We start from the raw sequence: 16,224 nt of genomic DNA on the forward strand, positions 1-16,224 counted from the left end.
GCTAGTTTTTTTGTATTTTTAGTAGAGACGGGGTTTCACCGTGTTAGCCAGGATGGTCTCGATCTCCTGACCTCGTGATTCGCCCGTCTCGGCCTCCCAAAGTGCTGGGATTACAGGCTTGAGCCACCGCGCCCGGCCTATTCTTTACTTTTTTTATCATTAGTCTCTGCTTTTTGTATTATGACCTCACTTATGCTTTTCTTGGACTTTGCACTCTTATTTTTTCTAATGTTTTGATTTCAACCGTTCCCTTATTAAACTTTAGTTTCAACTTTCTTTTTTCTAATATTCCTATTATTTTTCCTTTAGTTCCACCTCAATGTATTCCTAGTAGAGATTTATTTAACCACTGGTTAAAGAGAAAAGCATAATAGAAATTATTTTTAAAAACTAGAATGAAAACTGTAACAACATATTTTCCCTCTGACTCTTTCATAGCACATGCACATTTGTAGAATGGTGATCATAACTTGCCTCCTCAGAAGACTATGTCTTTGTGAAATTTGCATTTATAGAGAGATGGCCCATAGGGCCAATAGAAATTTTGTTACATTAAAACATACAAAGCTGACACTTAAATGTCGTAACAAAAATAATAAAAGGAGGATATGACTGACCTTAAGAATACAATTGTCTGAACTTGGTGTCTCGGATCACAGCACGAGGCAGAATGACAGGAAACTTATTAACATGTCTCCGCTGAACCTCATGCACCACAGCATTCGTGTAGGGCACCTGGGCCTGTGGCTCATCTGGGGGCTTTGGTCACAGCCCACCACTCTGTCCATTTCCTCAGGAACTTTACCTGCAATGACAAAATGGTGTCACTCATGTGTCATACAGAGTCCCTGAAATGTTGTCCTAAACAGGGCTAAAAGGTTGTAGAAACTTGCCTAGTCCTACAAATGGCAGCATTTTCTTCCCTCAGTTGTGCTGTGTTTTGAAGCTGTAGGAAGGGGAATGGAATGACTAAATGTGCTGAGAGTGCTCATTCACTCTGATGCCAGAATCTTCTCCATGATGTTTAATAAGAACTCTGAGGGCAGGTATTGCCACTGTTCACTCCCACACAGTTCCTTCCAAACTGAGGATGTGGAGAATTCTCACTTCAGAAGATGATCCAATATGTTACCATTAACCATTATTCTGAGCATGTATGAGAAGATGAGGGAAAATATGCTTGAGTGCCTCTTGTACCAGTCAGTTTGCTAGGAACTTGTACATATAGCAGTATTAAATTCTCTCTACAACCCTCTAGGATAGGTATTTATATTCTTATTTTTAAGAGAATGAAGCTGCAATTCGGAGACATTGAGTAACCTGGTGGAGACTATCAAATCGTGGAGCCAGCACTCAGACCCAGGACTGCTTTACTATGACTACACACTGCTTTTTGGTGAACCAAACTTAGTGAGCCAGGGCAGTGTAGATTTTCTTAAAGTTGTGAAGAGAAAACAACTACTTTAGTTCCATCAAAAGGCTCCAGACATCCACAGAAGTGCTACAGACAGCACTCAGTTTCCACTTTGTGTGGCTTTGTACCAAGAGGGAAACTGAGCTGAGAGTGCACAGGCGGGTTATAGCTGGTGCCTGGTCCTGAGTCACAGCTGGTGTGTTGTGCACCCACCCTGCATCCTGATAACAAGAGGGAAGCTGAGCTGAAAGAGTGCACAGGCTGGTTCCAAGTCACAGCCAGTGTGTGCAACACCCACCCCACGTTCTGAGATTCAGAAGCACTCTCTTCCTCTTGCACCTTAGGCATTGTTTAAAAATCATTAGGGCTGCTGGGTGCAGTGGCTCACGCCTGTAATCCCAGCACTTTGGGAGGCCGAGACAGGCGGATCGCGAGGTCAGGAGATCGAGACCATCCTGGCTCACACTGTGAAACCCCGTCTCTACTAAAAATACAAAAAAATTAGCAGGGCGCGGTCGCGGGCGCCTGTAGTCCCAGCTACATGGGAGGCTGAGGCAAGAGAATGGCGTGAACCTGGGAGGCGGAGCTTGCAGTGAGTGGAGATCGCACCACTGTACTCCAGTCTGGGCGACAGAGCGAGGCTCCGTCTCCAAAAAAAAAAAATCATTAGGGCCACTTCATGTCACCTTCATCACGATAAAAACATTTGAGGTTATTTAGTGCCACTTGCTATGTAACAGATTATACAGGGCTTTCCAACAGACCCTTCAAAACTTGGGAATAATGAACAAATTTGTGTTTCTTTTCTTTGGCGCAGACCCTGTTGGACTGAACAAAGGGGGATGAATGCAGGAATAAAGACAAAGAGAAAAGAGCGTATTTGAAGAAGGGGTCACGAGGCTCCTTGATTCTAGTGAGCAAGGACAGCCTTGAGCTTCTATAACCCTCCATACTTATTAGCCAGAAAGAACAGGGAGGGAGAGGTAATGGTTGGTCAGCTACTTGATTTATCACAGATGCACAGAATTGCTTTCTTGGCACAACAGGCTTCAGACGTTCCTATAGACAATCACAAGGAACACTGTGCTGGGGGCACGACTGCCCTCAGCAATCCTTCTGGCAGCAGACGCAGTTTGTCAGTTTTCCAACATCCTGCTTTCATGAGAACAGTTTTCTGTTTGCTCACATAGCCTCCAGTGGTATACTGAGTTGGTCACAACCCTCATTCTTTTTGGCGTGTAACATCTCCTCCTTTTTGTTTGTGCATTAATTGGATAAAGGTAATTGCAGGTTGTGCAGCTGTCAATTGCCATTTGGTGGTCCAGTTGATTTTGTAGACTATGAACAAAAAACAAAAACAAAATAACATTAGTCCAATAATTACAAGAGAGACATTGAAGTGCTGTTTGAAGTAGATCCAAGGTTTAAAGATCTCTAAACTTTGTTGGTATTCTGCTCAAGCTTTTAAAGAGGGCTGAAATGCTTAAGTCTGCTTAAGGATTTTAGTTTGTAAATCATTAATATCAAAAGTAACATTAGCTGTGAGAACTCCTTGTAAACGGGCCTTTACAAGGCTCCATGGATATTCACTTTGGTTGTATTCCAAATTAGTTACACAAATATGAATACGGTTAAAATGACAGTGCAATTGCTGCTGCAACTGCAAGCTTTGTACTTGTTCTCTCAGCTGTGGGTGGAGGATTATCCAGATGCCGAGGCAAGAGACTGAAGGCACAAACTGTTTCAGTACAGTAAAGGAAACAGTTAGAATAAGAATAGTTTTAATACAAATTAGATATAGAGATGATCATGGACATTATCAATCACTAGTATAAACATTATTAATCATTAGCTTTGAATATTATTCTTTGTTGTATTACTAATATAACCAAGGAATAACCGGTGGGCATAGGGCCAGGTGCTGAAGGGACAAGTGACGAAGAAGACAAGAGGTGAGCCTTCTGTCACGCCCGCATAAGGGCCGCTTGAGGGCTCCTTGGTCAAGCGGTAACGCCAGCGTCTGGGAAGGCACCGTTACTTAGCAGACTGCGAAAGGGAGTCTCCTTTCCTTGGAAGAGTCAGGGAACAGTCTGCTCCACCAGCTTCTTGTGGAAGGCTGGATATTATCCAGGCCTGCCCGCAGTCATCTGGCGGCCTAAACCCCTCCCTGTGGTGCTGTGCTTCAACGGTCACGCTCCTTGTCCACTTTCATGTTCCTCCCGTACTCCTGGTTCCTCTTTGAAGTTTGTAGAAGACAGCAGTAGAAGACATAGTGAAAGTCTTAAAGTCTTTGATCTTTCTTATAAGTGCAGAGAAGAAAACGCTGACGTATGCTGCCTTCTCTCTGCTTAGGCTACCTAAGAGGGAAGGGCCCCCTGTCCTGTGATCACGTTACTTGCCTGACCTTATCAGTCACCTGGATGACTCATCCTCCTTACCCTGCCCCTTGTCTTGCATGCAATAAATATCAGCGTGCCCAGCCATTCAGGGCCACTACCGGTCTCTGTGTCTTGGTGGTAGTGGTCCCTCGGGCCCAGCTGTTTTCTCTTTATCTCTTTGTCTTGTGTCATTATTTCTTACGATCTCTAATCTCCGCATATGGGGAGAACATCCGCCGAGCCCTGTAGGGCTGGACCCTACGTCTGGCACTCCAACATAGGTTTCTCCCTCCCTGTGTGAAGTTGCGCTTTGAGTGCAGAACTCAGCAGAGGACTTTCGACAACAGATTCCACAGCCACAGAAAAGCAGTCTTTTTTTTTTTTTTTTTTTTTTTTTTGAGACAGAGTCTTGCGTCTGCTGCCCAGGCTGCCGAGGTGCACGTGGCCGGCTCTCAGGGCCTCACTGCACAGCTCCGACCTCCCGGGTTCACGCATTCTCTTCCAGGCCTCCCGGATGTAGCTGGGCACTACAGGCCGGCCCGCCTCGTCGCGCCCCGGCCTAGTTTTTTTTTGGTTTATTTTTTCTTAGTAGAGACGGGTTTCACCGTTATTAGCACAGGATGGTCTCGATCTCCTGACCTCATGATCCACCCGTCTCGGCCTCCCAAAGTGCTGGGATTACAGGCTTGAGCCACCGCGCCCGGCCAGAAAAGCAGTCTTTAACACTGCAACCTCCATTTGTATCTTGGTGTTCATTTTATTTTGAAGCATCCATACCTGGCCAGCTGTGTGTGTCCAATTTTTTACATATTGAGCTGTTTGAATGGAGCTGTGCATTGTTATTGAGGACACCATAGCAGGGTTATTAATGTAACTAAGGGAGAGTATAGCAAAAATTATCATGCCTAAGGCTCTATGAGCATGATGAGTAAGTTGGGTCAAAAAGGAGTTTTGTAAGATGTAAAGCAGGGGTGCCCACCCAAGGCTCGGACAAAATTTACAGAAATCCATAATCCAGGAATGCAACCTAGAATTATTAGGATGGATATGCTGTATGTTTGTATTGTGCTATATATAAGGCAACGATACAGTTGACAGGAATCACAAGTCAATTGGGCATCGTCGATCTGGAGTTGGTCCTCTTTTGCTGCTAGAAAATGTAAGGATTAAAAGCACAAATTGTAAACTGAGTGGTAATGTCTGTTTACAAGAGTAACTTTAAAACTGCGTTGAGCACTGTTACTATTATTGAGTGCTGTTCTGACTCAAATGCTGCCATTAACAAACGGGAGTGCTGCTTTCCATACCAACTCCTGAACTGGATCTCTCTTTCCTTGATAATGCCATTGAGGCAAAGGTGGGCTAAAGCCAGTGCCGTGCCAAGCAATTTGCATGGCAGATTGGGAATGAATCCCAGTGTGATATAGCGAAGAGATATTAAAGTTTCACCACCAGTGCCAGCAAAGTTCACGCCATGAGGTCTGATGCTCATCTCTCCCAACCAAAAGACCACAGGGACCCCAGTCAATAATGTCTCCCGTTAACACGGATTGTTGTCTAGTTATGGATCCAAGACATTGGTCCAAGGAAGGGGGTTAGGATTATCAAAGGGAGGCCACTCTGTACGATTAACACAATTTGGGTGATGTGGCTGGGAGTGATTAGTAACTACACCACTAATATTAATAGAGCTAAGGCCCAATAGGTACATATATTTTCCCTGGTAACTCAACCATGCCCGGGATTGAATTGCAAGGCAACTGCAGTTGAGCGATGTATCCTGGGTGACACATAAAGGAAGTCCCTCCAATGGAGCAGTATAATTGATACCATTCTTCTGAGAGTCTAACTGCTCTGTGTCGGGGTTAGGGGTCCTGGTGCCCATGCTCCTTGATCATGATATATCTTAGGAGGAGTGTTGGTCCACAGTCTCGGTCATACTACCAGGGGATTAGGAACATATGCCCAATATGTTTTTGCCTCTACACAGGGAAAACATACTGCACAGGATATTACCGCTAGCATGGCCATAAACATGGGGTCGGGGTTTTTACCTGACCCTGACACTCCAGCAGTTTCTTAGCTTCCTGTGTGGGTTTCTTAATCTGCAAAACACAAGCACACTCTTGTCCCCACATCAGTAAATCCACTGGGCTTGAATTTTCCCTTTAGCTCAGTGATTTTGGGGGCCCAAAGTATTTTCCTTTCACAAAACGTACCATAGGATTGTATAAGGAGACCAATTTTATTTAGATAGGGACTACCTATCTTTTATCTGGATCTCTGAGCTCTGGGCAGAGTCCACAATGAGTTCTGGGTCTCCAAAAAGGGAGAATTATTATGAGATTAGACCATCTGATGCTTTTACAGTGCACTTAAATTTTTTTTAAACAATGACATTTCTAAGTGTCTAAACCACACTTTCTTAAAAACCCAAGAGTAACCTCTGTTGCAATAACTATTTTAGGCAAATAAACCCCAGAAAACAAAAAACAATACAAAAGTAGCAATACAAAAGTTTAAGAGATGAGACCAACTTGTCTGTTTACATTCTTGGGGTTCCACAAGGAAAAACAGGTTTCTTTCCCAAAGGGAGTTTGGCGCCTTCTCTATTTTCTCTAAGGAATCCCAGGCTATTATAAACTATTTTAGGTCCCTCATGCAGCAGAAGGTGGAAGAGAAAGGAGAGACAGCAGAAGTAAATGAAGAAAACAGCATTCAGTCAACTGGGAAGAAAAAAATTTTGCTCAAAAAAAAAACAAGGTCCTAGGATAAAACAAAACAAAGACATGAGGGCTTTTCAATACAAACACACACATAGGCCCACACACACACACACATCTTGGATGTTAGTTTTAATTAAGCTAACTTTTAACCAGTGAGCTCCTTTAAAAACATATTTTTAAATCCCATTACCATATTTCAGCTAGGACAAATTGCTGCTATTTCAGAAATACAGTCATTGCTCTTTCAGTTTGGCCTGGCTAGCAAAAAGGTGACCTTGTTATGTAAATAAAGCACCTTATTAATCAAAATCCAAAACCTTCCTCTTTTTTTTTTTTTTTTTTTTGCTGGCCATTTTTCTTTCCCCACTGTACCACTTTGTGTGTTTGTGGGGCGGGGAAATGTAGCCATTTCAGAGGCCTTGTTCCCCATAATTTGCAACTCCCTTTGGATTTGGTCAAGTAGGATAAAGTTGATCAAACAGAATGGGAAGAAGACTAAAACAGCAACAAAAACATAAACAAAGAACAACAAAAAAATGGTTAAGACAAACAAATGATTGCACAACTTATATGATTACCGAGTGCTCTAATGGTAAGGAGAAATTAAGATCAGCTGGTTGTTAACTTTGGCCAAGACAAAACCTCAACTCAGTTGCTTACCTAGGCATGGGTCTCAGGCTGAAGACTGCTCTCTACCCTCTTAGAAGTAGGGAAAAAAACCTCATCTTCCCTGCTGGAAGCGAGCTCAAACTCCATAAAGGAGTTACCTGCTTTCGATCATCACGGAAGCAGGAAAACTTGCCTTCCTTGTTGGAAACAAGCACAACTGGAAAAAAAAAAAGAGTTGTACAAGCAAAATAAACTCTGGATCTTGACCAAATTTGGGGAGATCACGGATTCTCTGGAAGGGGTGCTCTCAGACCTCAGCAAACTGTCCTGATTTGAGCCATAAAGTTCAAGCACCGATAGATTTGTCAAAGGTCAGGGACATCTCCACTCAGAATCCCTTTGTGGTTACCAAAGTGTGAACCCCCAACATTTGAGACAGGTCTCAGTTATTTTAGAAGGCTTATTTTGCCAGAGTTGAGGATGTCGCCCATGACACAGCATCAGGAGGTCCTGACAACATGTGCCCAAGGTGGTCAGGGCACAGTTTGGTTTTATACATTTTAGGGAGACATGAGACATCATCAATCAACATTTGGAAAATGAACATTGGTTGGGTCTGGAAAGGTGGGACAACTCGAAGTAGAGGGGGCTTCCAGGTCACACATAGATAAGCAACAAATGGCTGCATCCTTTTGAGTTTTGGATCAGCCTCTCCAAAGGAGGCAATCAGATATGTATTTATCTCAGTGAGCAGAGGGGTGACTGAAGAGAAAGGGAAGCAGGTTTGCCCTGAGCAGTTCCCAGCTTGACTTTTCCCTTTAGCTTAGTGATTGTGGAGGACCAAGATATTTTCCTTTCACATTTCCAACAGCAGCATTGTGAACTTGACAGAATGGTGCCATTCACTCCAGTCCCCTGATCAAATCCTGCCAAACAGTGGAGGGGAATGGGCCCAACTCAGCAGCCACAGAAGAGGTGGAAAAGGCCCTACAATGTGCTACTGACCACCAGTTCAGCACTGAAACTGGTGGGCATCAAGCCATGGCTCCACTACAAGTGGGTGAATAGGTTCCTGCAAGAAGGAACAGCCATAACAGAGGACCTCGAGATCACTGGATGGGAGATGGAACCCCTCAAAGGCCTAAGATTTCTGTTCAGGAAATGCAAATATTTTTCTTTTCTTCATAGTGTTTCTCTTTACTGCACCTTTTGTTGTTTGAGCCTATACTTCTAACCTTTTCCTACAATAGGCAGAAGATTATGCAGATAGCTCACAAAAAGACTCTTGTTGGGTCTGTGGTCCATCACCCCTCTCTGGCACCACAGGACTGCTTTGGTGGGTCTCTCCCATACAAGGAAAAGATTCGGTTTCTTTATTAAAAACCTTAAACAATAAACAGAGTCACAGATAACTGGGGTAACTAAAAAAAATTTCAGTATGACCTATAAATAAAATTTTAAAGGACCCAGGGCACAGGTTCCTCTTTGAGCAGCAGTTAAAACTGAATTTTGTACGTATATTCTCAATAACTCAGGAAACATTTCTTTAGCTTTAAAGACTATGCACCAACACATCGAGATCAACTCTGGCCCTGCACTGTCTCTCAATAAATTAATAATATCTTGATTTAGTAAAGGACTTTCCCGGTGGCAAAAAATTCTTGTTGTCCTAGCCACACTCCTGGGCATAAGCATAACACTGTGCTGTGGACTATACTATTGTTATATGCTGTTCCAAAACATTTCCCAAGCTCTTAAGATCATGTATCAACAGTCAATGACTTTGAGTCCCCAAAGTCGGAAACATTATTACCTAGGCCAAAGAGACATCTTCCACTCCAGCTCCCCTGACAACGACCCTCTCCAGCAGGAAGGAGCCAGAGAGAATAAGTTGCCCAGTTTCCCTTAGTTTGTTATGTCATAGTTTGTACTCTTGTAGTAATCTTTTAACAAATCAATGCTTGAAAAAGTTAACTAACATGACAAAAATTGTGTACAAATTAACAGTGGGGATTGTGGCAAGTCAGGTTTCCATTAGCAACCAGAGCAGTGAGTTTCAACTAACCCTTTACTATAATTTTGACGAATGCATAAGCTAAACATGAAAGAGCTGGAGAAACTGGTGTCTGAGTATGAGGGCTGGAATATGAAAACAAACCCATTAAGCCCTGGGCTTTCTCAGACCCTAAAGTCTGACTGAATAATAATAGCATTCTTAGGCATACACCTTGTACTAAGACTCACTTAAGATTAAGAAACTTTCCAAGACTCTAGACAAAGCTTTCCAGACCCTAGACCCTTGTTAAAGCTTAGATACGGATTGAATGAAATACTCCTGCTTGTAGATGCAATCCCACACGTGCATGGAGTTTAAAAGTATATAAGTACTAAAAAAATCTCGTAACTTTGAGTTGGTCTGGTGAGTTACTCTGACCTTCTCCCTGTAACCAGTTGCAGAAATAAACTCCCTTCTTTCGCAGTGTGTCTGCATCTTGCTATTGGACAGTGAGAACAAGCAGCCAGGCCTTGCTCTGTCCATGAACACTCCTGTAGACAATCCTTTGCATTGTCTCCTTTCCCTCTGACGTACAACACAGAACAGGGCACTGCACCAGCTTTTGTGGAGAGCAATGGCAGAGGCCCTCTTCCGATGTGAGTGGCGTGCAGAGTGTCTGGGACATGCACAGGCCAGCACAGGGCTAGTTTCCTCTTCACCTTGTATAAGCATGGCTGCTGCCCTTAAACCAAGGCTGACCAGGGTGTCACAGACCTGCTCTAGGAGCCTAGAGTCAGTGGGAGATGGGCTTCCTGGCAGCTTGAGGGTCTCCTCTGAAGCTTATGAGTTTAAGGACATGGGGCTGCCGGGAAGACGTGAGCAGGCAACAGACCCATCCTATGACAGTCACTTCCTTGGATCACCTGCCTGGGAGGGAACATGGGGAGTGCAGCTGAAGGAGATGTTTTTTGGAAGTACCTAAGGCCCAGCCCACTCCAGCCTGCTTCCACCATATAAGCTGAATCAGAAACATTATTAACTGTTTAAAATATTTCAATACCATAATTACAGCCATAAGCTCAGCCCTCTGAGTGGAAGTCAAGTTAGTTTGAAAAACTTGCTGTTGAGGTCCTGCAAATGAGACTTTCCCATTACTAGACCCATCAGTAAAAGCAGTAATGACCCCTTCAATAGGGGCTTTTTGAGTAATGGAAGGCAATATCCATGATGCCCATTTTAGAAACTGGAAGATTTCAGACGTAGGATAATGATTATCAAGAATGCCAATAAAACCAGCCAAATTAACTTGCCATTCCTGGGAATTAATATGTTTGCTGAATTTATTGTTTGTTTAATGGAACTATAATTTGATTTGGATCATATCCCATTAATTTTGTTGTGTGCAGCCTTGCTCTTCCTACAAGTACAGCAATTTGATCTAAGTACAGGGTGAGCCTTTCAGTTGTATTGTGAGGTAGAAAAAGCCACTCAACCAGATCATTCTGTTGAACAATAAAACTCCTGTAGGTGAATGTTTAGTAGGAAAAACTAAAAACTGTAATGGCTGCACAGGGTCAATTTGTTTCAATTGTGCTTGCTGAATTTTTTCTTCAATAAATTGAAGTTCCTCTAAAGCCTCTTTAGTCAGAGAGCATTTACTGTTTAAGTTAGAATCACCTCGTAAGGAAGAAAAAAGGTGAGACCTTACATAGGTAGGAATGCCTAAAGTTGGATGAATCCAACTAAAGTCTCCTAATAACTTTTGAAAGTGAATTAAAGTTTTAAAATTATCTCTTCGAATGTGAACGTTTTGAGGCTTCATATAACTTTGTTCTACCTTCACTCCTAAATATTGAAAAGGAGTAGAAGTTTGGATTTATCAGGGGCTATGATTAATCCTGCTGCAGTCACAGCTTTTTCCGTTTGTAGTGCAGCATTAATTCCTCCCTAGTTTCAGCTGCACATAAAATATCACCCATGTCATGGAAAATACAGCATTTTTTAATTTGTTCTCTAGCGTAATAGCTTTTCTGACATAAGTTTGACAAATAGTTGGGGTATTTAACATGCCTTGTGGTAACACTTTCCAATGGTATCTCTCTGCTGGTTCTTTGTTATTTATGGCGGGAATGGTAAAAGCAAATTTTTCATAATCTTGGGTAGGTAAAAGAATGGTAAAGAAGCAATCTTTTAAATCTATCACTATGAGAAGGCAGTATCTAGGAAAGATAGTTGGAGAGGGCAGTCCTGGGTGTAGTGTGCCCATGGATTGAATTAACAGCATTAACAGCCCTTAAATCTGTTAACATTCTCCATTTACCTGAATTTCCCTTAATAACAAACACAGGAGAATTCCAATGAGAGAAAGTAGGCTCTATGTGTCCCTTTTGCAATTGACCCTGCACCAATTCTTTTAAAGCCTCCAGTGTTTCCTGTTTCAGCAGCCATTGCTCCACCCAAACTCATTTGGCAGTTAACCAAACAAGAGGAATGGGAACCAGAGGATCAGCAATGGCCACTCCTAAAAATGATACCCTAATCCAGTTTGATCTTTGCCCTTTTAATTCTAAAGGTTCTGGTTGGCCATTTTCATTTTTTTCCCTAGTCCTTTTCCTGGGAGGTATCCTATTTTTCTCATTTGTTTACTGTTATTACTATAGTGATCCATAGAAATAGATATTTCAGCACCATATTGTTGTAATCAGTCTCTACCCCATAGATTGACAGGAATAGGTGTAATAATAGGTTGAATTGACCCTTCCTGGCCACCTGGCCCTTGGCATGGCAAAATTAACTTTGAAAAACTTCTGAGGCAGTCACTACACCAACAATACCCACTGAAGCCTCTTCTTTGGGCCACTGTTGGGGCCATTGATATAAACAATAATAAAGATATCAGCTCCAGTATCCACTAATCCTTCAACGTCTTTACCTTGAATGGTTACTGTAAAAATAGGTCTTTTGTCAGACAGTTGATTAACCCAATAGACAGCCTTTCCTGCTGGATCCATACTAGCAAAGCTTCCTGTTTTTTTTTTTTACTGTACTACTTCCTAGCTTTGCATAAGGTAGTAATAACTGATCAATTCTTTCTCCTGTGGAAGCAGACCACGGAGTTGAGGAACTAATAACTAATTTAATTTCTCTGGTATAATCAGAATCAATTATTCCTGTATGTATAGTGACACCTCTTAAATTTAAACTAGACCTTCTGTTGGGGTTATCAGACCCAACACCAGGCTGTGGGGGCTACAAAGTCTGGCAGAGTCAAAGGAATGAGAAAAGACAGGTTAAGAATGCATAAGGTGGGTCCAGGGGTCCAATGCTAGTATGGAAGCTGCGAAGTCCCTGGGCTCTGGAAGCCCACACTATTTATTGGTGATCAAAGAAGCAGGTGGTGAGGACGTGCAGACATGGGGGTAAACAGGTGAGGACATGAGGACAAGGGGGTAGAAAGGGAGTGGTGCATCAAGCGTAGCTGTGACAGTTTAGCATTTTATTTGACGCATATGTAATATGCTCTGCTACCTGACATAATGGAGAACATGTTTATGAGCCTGGGAGTGCAAGAAGCAAGGAGCCAGCAAGTTGGCACACATTCCAGAGGCCACGAGGGGTTTTACGGCCTGACCCCTGGAGTCCATCCAAGCCACAAGGGATTTTATGTCCTGGGCTTAGATTGTGGTGCTGCAGGGCAGCCTTCCACCCTTTGGTACAGAACTTGGTGTTCCGAAGGCCACGAGGGGTTTCAGACCCTGGACCCCAGACATCTTCCAAGACTCTTTAACATTATGACAGACAAGCCAGTCCTGCCTCAGCTCTTCTACCTACATGTCTCCCTCTTCTTTTTTGCAAAACCACCATAGGTATCATTGCTTGTTCTTGGCAGTGGCTTTCCCTCCAGAGGTGGCTTCTGCATCTGCAGACTATATAAAGACAGACAACACAGATTAAAAGCACAATCATCACTGAAATAACAGAGCCTCCAAGTGTCTTGATCCATTTTAACAGGTTAATAGCTGCTAATCCGTCTACATCTCCTTCAAGCACTTCAGTTCCTGACATTAGTGTCACATGTGCCTGAGAGTCTTGAAATACTTGTTCCTTCAGTTTTGCAATATCCAAAGATAAATTTTCAGTACGACCTTTTAAATGTCTCTTATCTTTTTCCCATTCATGCTCTGTTTCATTATACAGATGAGGAGTAATGCAAAAATCAGGGGTATTCCAATCACATTGTAACTGCATTCTATATTCTAAATTAACTACACGATCTCCTAGCCACGTTACAGTTTGTTGGACTTGATTAGCTGATCATTAACTTGATCAGCTAGTTTCTGGTCGATATTAGTTTGGGAACTCCACAGCAGAGTAGAATTTTTCTGCCAATTATTTACATAGTCTGCTGTTTGTACTGTGGAATGCAAAGCAACTCCAGCTACCGCTGCAGTAGCTATGACAGCAATCAATTCCATAATGATTAAAATTAAAGTAGCAATGAAACACCAAGAGCACCTCAAAATCTTCTGAAGAATTTCAGTAATAATATGCACAGGAAGAGAAGATTCCCAAGGATGGGAAAGCTTTACAGGTATCCATACTCCTTCTCAGGCTCTTACCATGAAAACAGAATGATCAATATTAGACAAGGAAGAATTCACACAAGGTAACAATCTACACTCTTGAGAAGCCACATGATGATTAGGGAGATCAAGTTTTAAATCACCCACTACAATTAGGAAAGGCAGACGGACACAACTCTGTATCCAGAGTGAATCATTAAGACTCAATTCTAATATGTAATTAGGATTATATTGGGTCAGCTTAGTATATTTCCCTTCCCAAATCTTTATCTTCTTTAGTGCCATTAATATTTCCCACAACTCCTTATGTTTAGCTCCTACAGCAGAACATATCATTTGTGGTTGAGGTACCACTATACCACTATATGCTCAAATAATGGGATCTCTTGCTGTACTTCTTATGGTGTCCACTATTTGATCCTTTTGTTTAGATGTAGGGGGACAATTACCTACAGTTTGAGAGGTGAGCCCCATAAATGCCCCTTTAGGGGACCATCAACAATAACTCCACATTAAATCATTATGCAACACCTCTGCTCTCCATATGATACAGTCTTCCCAAGCAAATGTCTTCATTTTTTCTGACCATGTCCAATCCACTTTACAGATAGGTTTTTGAGGGCAGTAAACTTCAGTTACAGGAGCATAATCATTGTGATAAATACTAAGACCAGAAAGCATATGAAATTGTGCCATGGAGATGTTAAGTTCAGACATTATCGCCAGCAAAGATTGATGACTGGGAGGTAAACACCCGTTGGCTTTTCCCAAGCAAATAAATAAACGCTCAAATCCCAAAGAGATATTCATAATTGTTTCTTCCTCTTGGGGGTGAGACAAGCCTCTATTATCAGTAGAACCAGGCATCCGAAAACTATCATTAGTGTATACTTCCACTGGGAGGTCTAACCATGTTACTAGCCATAAAAGTGGTTTAAAAGGAACGTATGCCCAATAAGTATAATTGTTTTTTGTTTCAGCAGTTACTGAGGGAATACTCACAATGACCATGAGAACAGACATCATAGCTACCATTAAATTATTAGTTGTTTTTGGTCTGTTCTGTGCTCCAAGGTTGACCTCTGCCATCTGCCAGCTTCTTGATTTGGCCCCATGTTGGAGGATACGCCTGGTTAGTATTCCTGGTCTTTTCCTTTGTCTATGAGATGTTCATTCACACCATCACTCGTATAGGGAGCTCTGGCACTTCCCAGAGTCCTCTCTTCCTGGTGTGGCTCATGATGGATCTTCAGATGTTTGGTGGGCACCCACTCAGGCAACTGATTGTCATCTGGAGAGACACAAGCAAATCCTCTTCCCCATGTAATTATTTTTCCTTTTACCCAGCTTTTTGCATATGCATCCCTCCACCATATATCTTGTCCAGCCTTTTATTTTCCTTTTGTCCTGTCAGATGTTGTTCAGCTGCAGTCATCGGTTGATCTTTTTGTAAATTTAAAACATTTAATGTTAATAAAGCTAAATGTAACTGCATATGTGGGGAGTTATATGTCTGATTTCCCCCTTTTTATTTCTGTATTTGAGTTTTTAAGGTACAATTAGCTCTTTTAACTATTGCTTGTCCTTATGAGTTGCATGGAATTCCTGTAGTATGGGTAATATTCCACTGCTGAAAAATGCAGTCATGGCTTTACTGCAATACCCTGGGCCATTATCAGTTTTTATTTTTTCTGGAATTCCCATAACTGCAAAGCAAGATAAAAAGATGTCTTTTAACATGAGCTGTAGCTTCCCCTGTTTGACATGAGGCCCAGATAAAATGTGAATATGTATCTACTCAAACATGAACAAAGGACGATTTTCTAAAGGTGGAAACATGTGTTACATTCATCTGCCAGATGGAATTCGGAGATAAACCTCTAGGGTTAACTCCTGCTCCTTGATGTGGTAGATGTAAAACTTGACAGAGCAACTTCCTTAGCTTGCTTCCATGATAAATTATGTATTTTGCTCAGGCCTGCAGCATTAAGATGGGTTAAAAAATGGAATGTCTGTGCATCATCAAAAGCTGCAGAAACCAGTGCATCCACCCTTTGATTAAGTTTAGTCAAAGGGTCTGGGAGGTTAGTGTGTGCTCTTATATGAGTAATATAGACAGGGGAATTACTTTGTTGTATTGCTTGCTGTACAGAATGAAATAAATATTAAGTTGTTCATCAGTCACATTGCGAATTAAAGCACATTCAATATTTTGTGTGGCTTATACCACATAAGCTGAATCAGAAACAATATTAACTGGCTGTTTAAAGGTTTTTAATACCATAATTACAGCCATAAGTTCAGCCCATTGAGCAGAAGTAAAGTCAGTTTGAAAAACTTGTTGTTGAGGTCCTACATATGAGTCTTTTCCATTACCAGACCCATCAGGAAAAATAGTGATGGCCCCTTCAATAGGGGCTTTTTGAGTAATGGAAGGCAATATCCATGATGCTAATTTAAGAAATTGGAATATTTTGGATTTGGGATGTCTATCAAGAACACCAATAAAACCAGCCAA

General features: G+C 42.0%; 1 pseudogene across 1 annotated transcript in view; it reads right to left on the reverse strand.

Annotated features, from left to right (window-relative positions):
• LOC108543402 (60S ribosomal protein L23a pseudogene) overlaps nucleotides 1-788 on the reverse strand; it is a 20,191-nt pseudogene extending 19,403 nt beyond the window's left edge. Inside the window, exon 1 of the transcript XR_001889556.1 lies at nucleotides 618-788. The product of XR_001889556.1 is annotated as a 60S ribosomal protein L23a pseudogene (transcript). The remainder of the gene's footprint in view (nucleotides 1-617) is intronic.
• Between the last annotated feature and the right edge of the window lie 15,436 nt (nucleotides 789-16,224).

This window comes from Rhinopithecus bieti, unplaced genomic scaffold (assembly GCF_001698545.2).
Source record: "Rhinopithecus bieti isolate Rb0 unplaced genomic scaffold, ASM169854v2 scaffold_24263, whole genome shotgun sequence".
Taxonomy (NCBI): domain Eukaryota; kingdom Metazoa; phylum Chordata; class Mammalia; order Primates; family Cercopithecidae; genus Rhinopithecus; species Rhinopithecus bieti.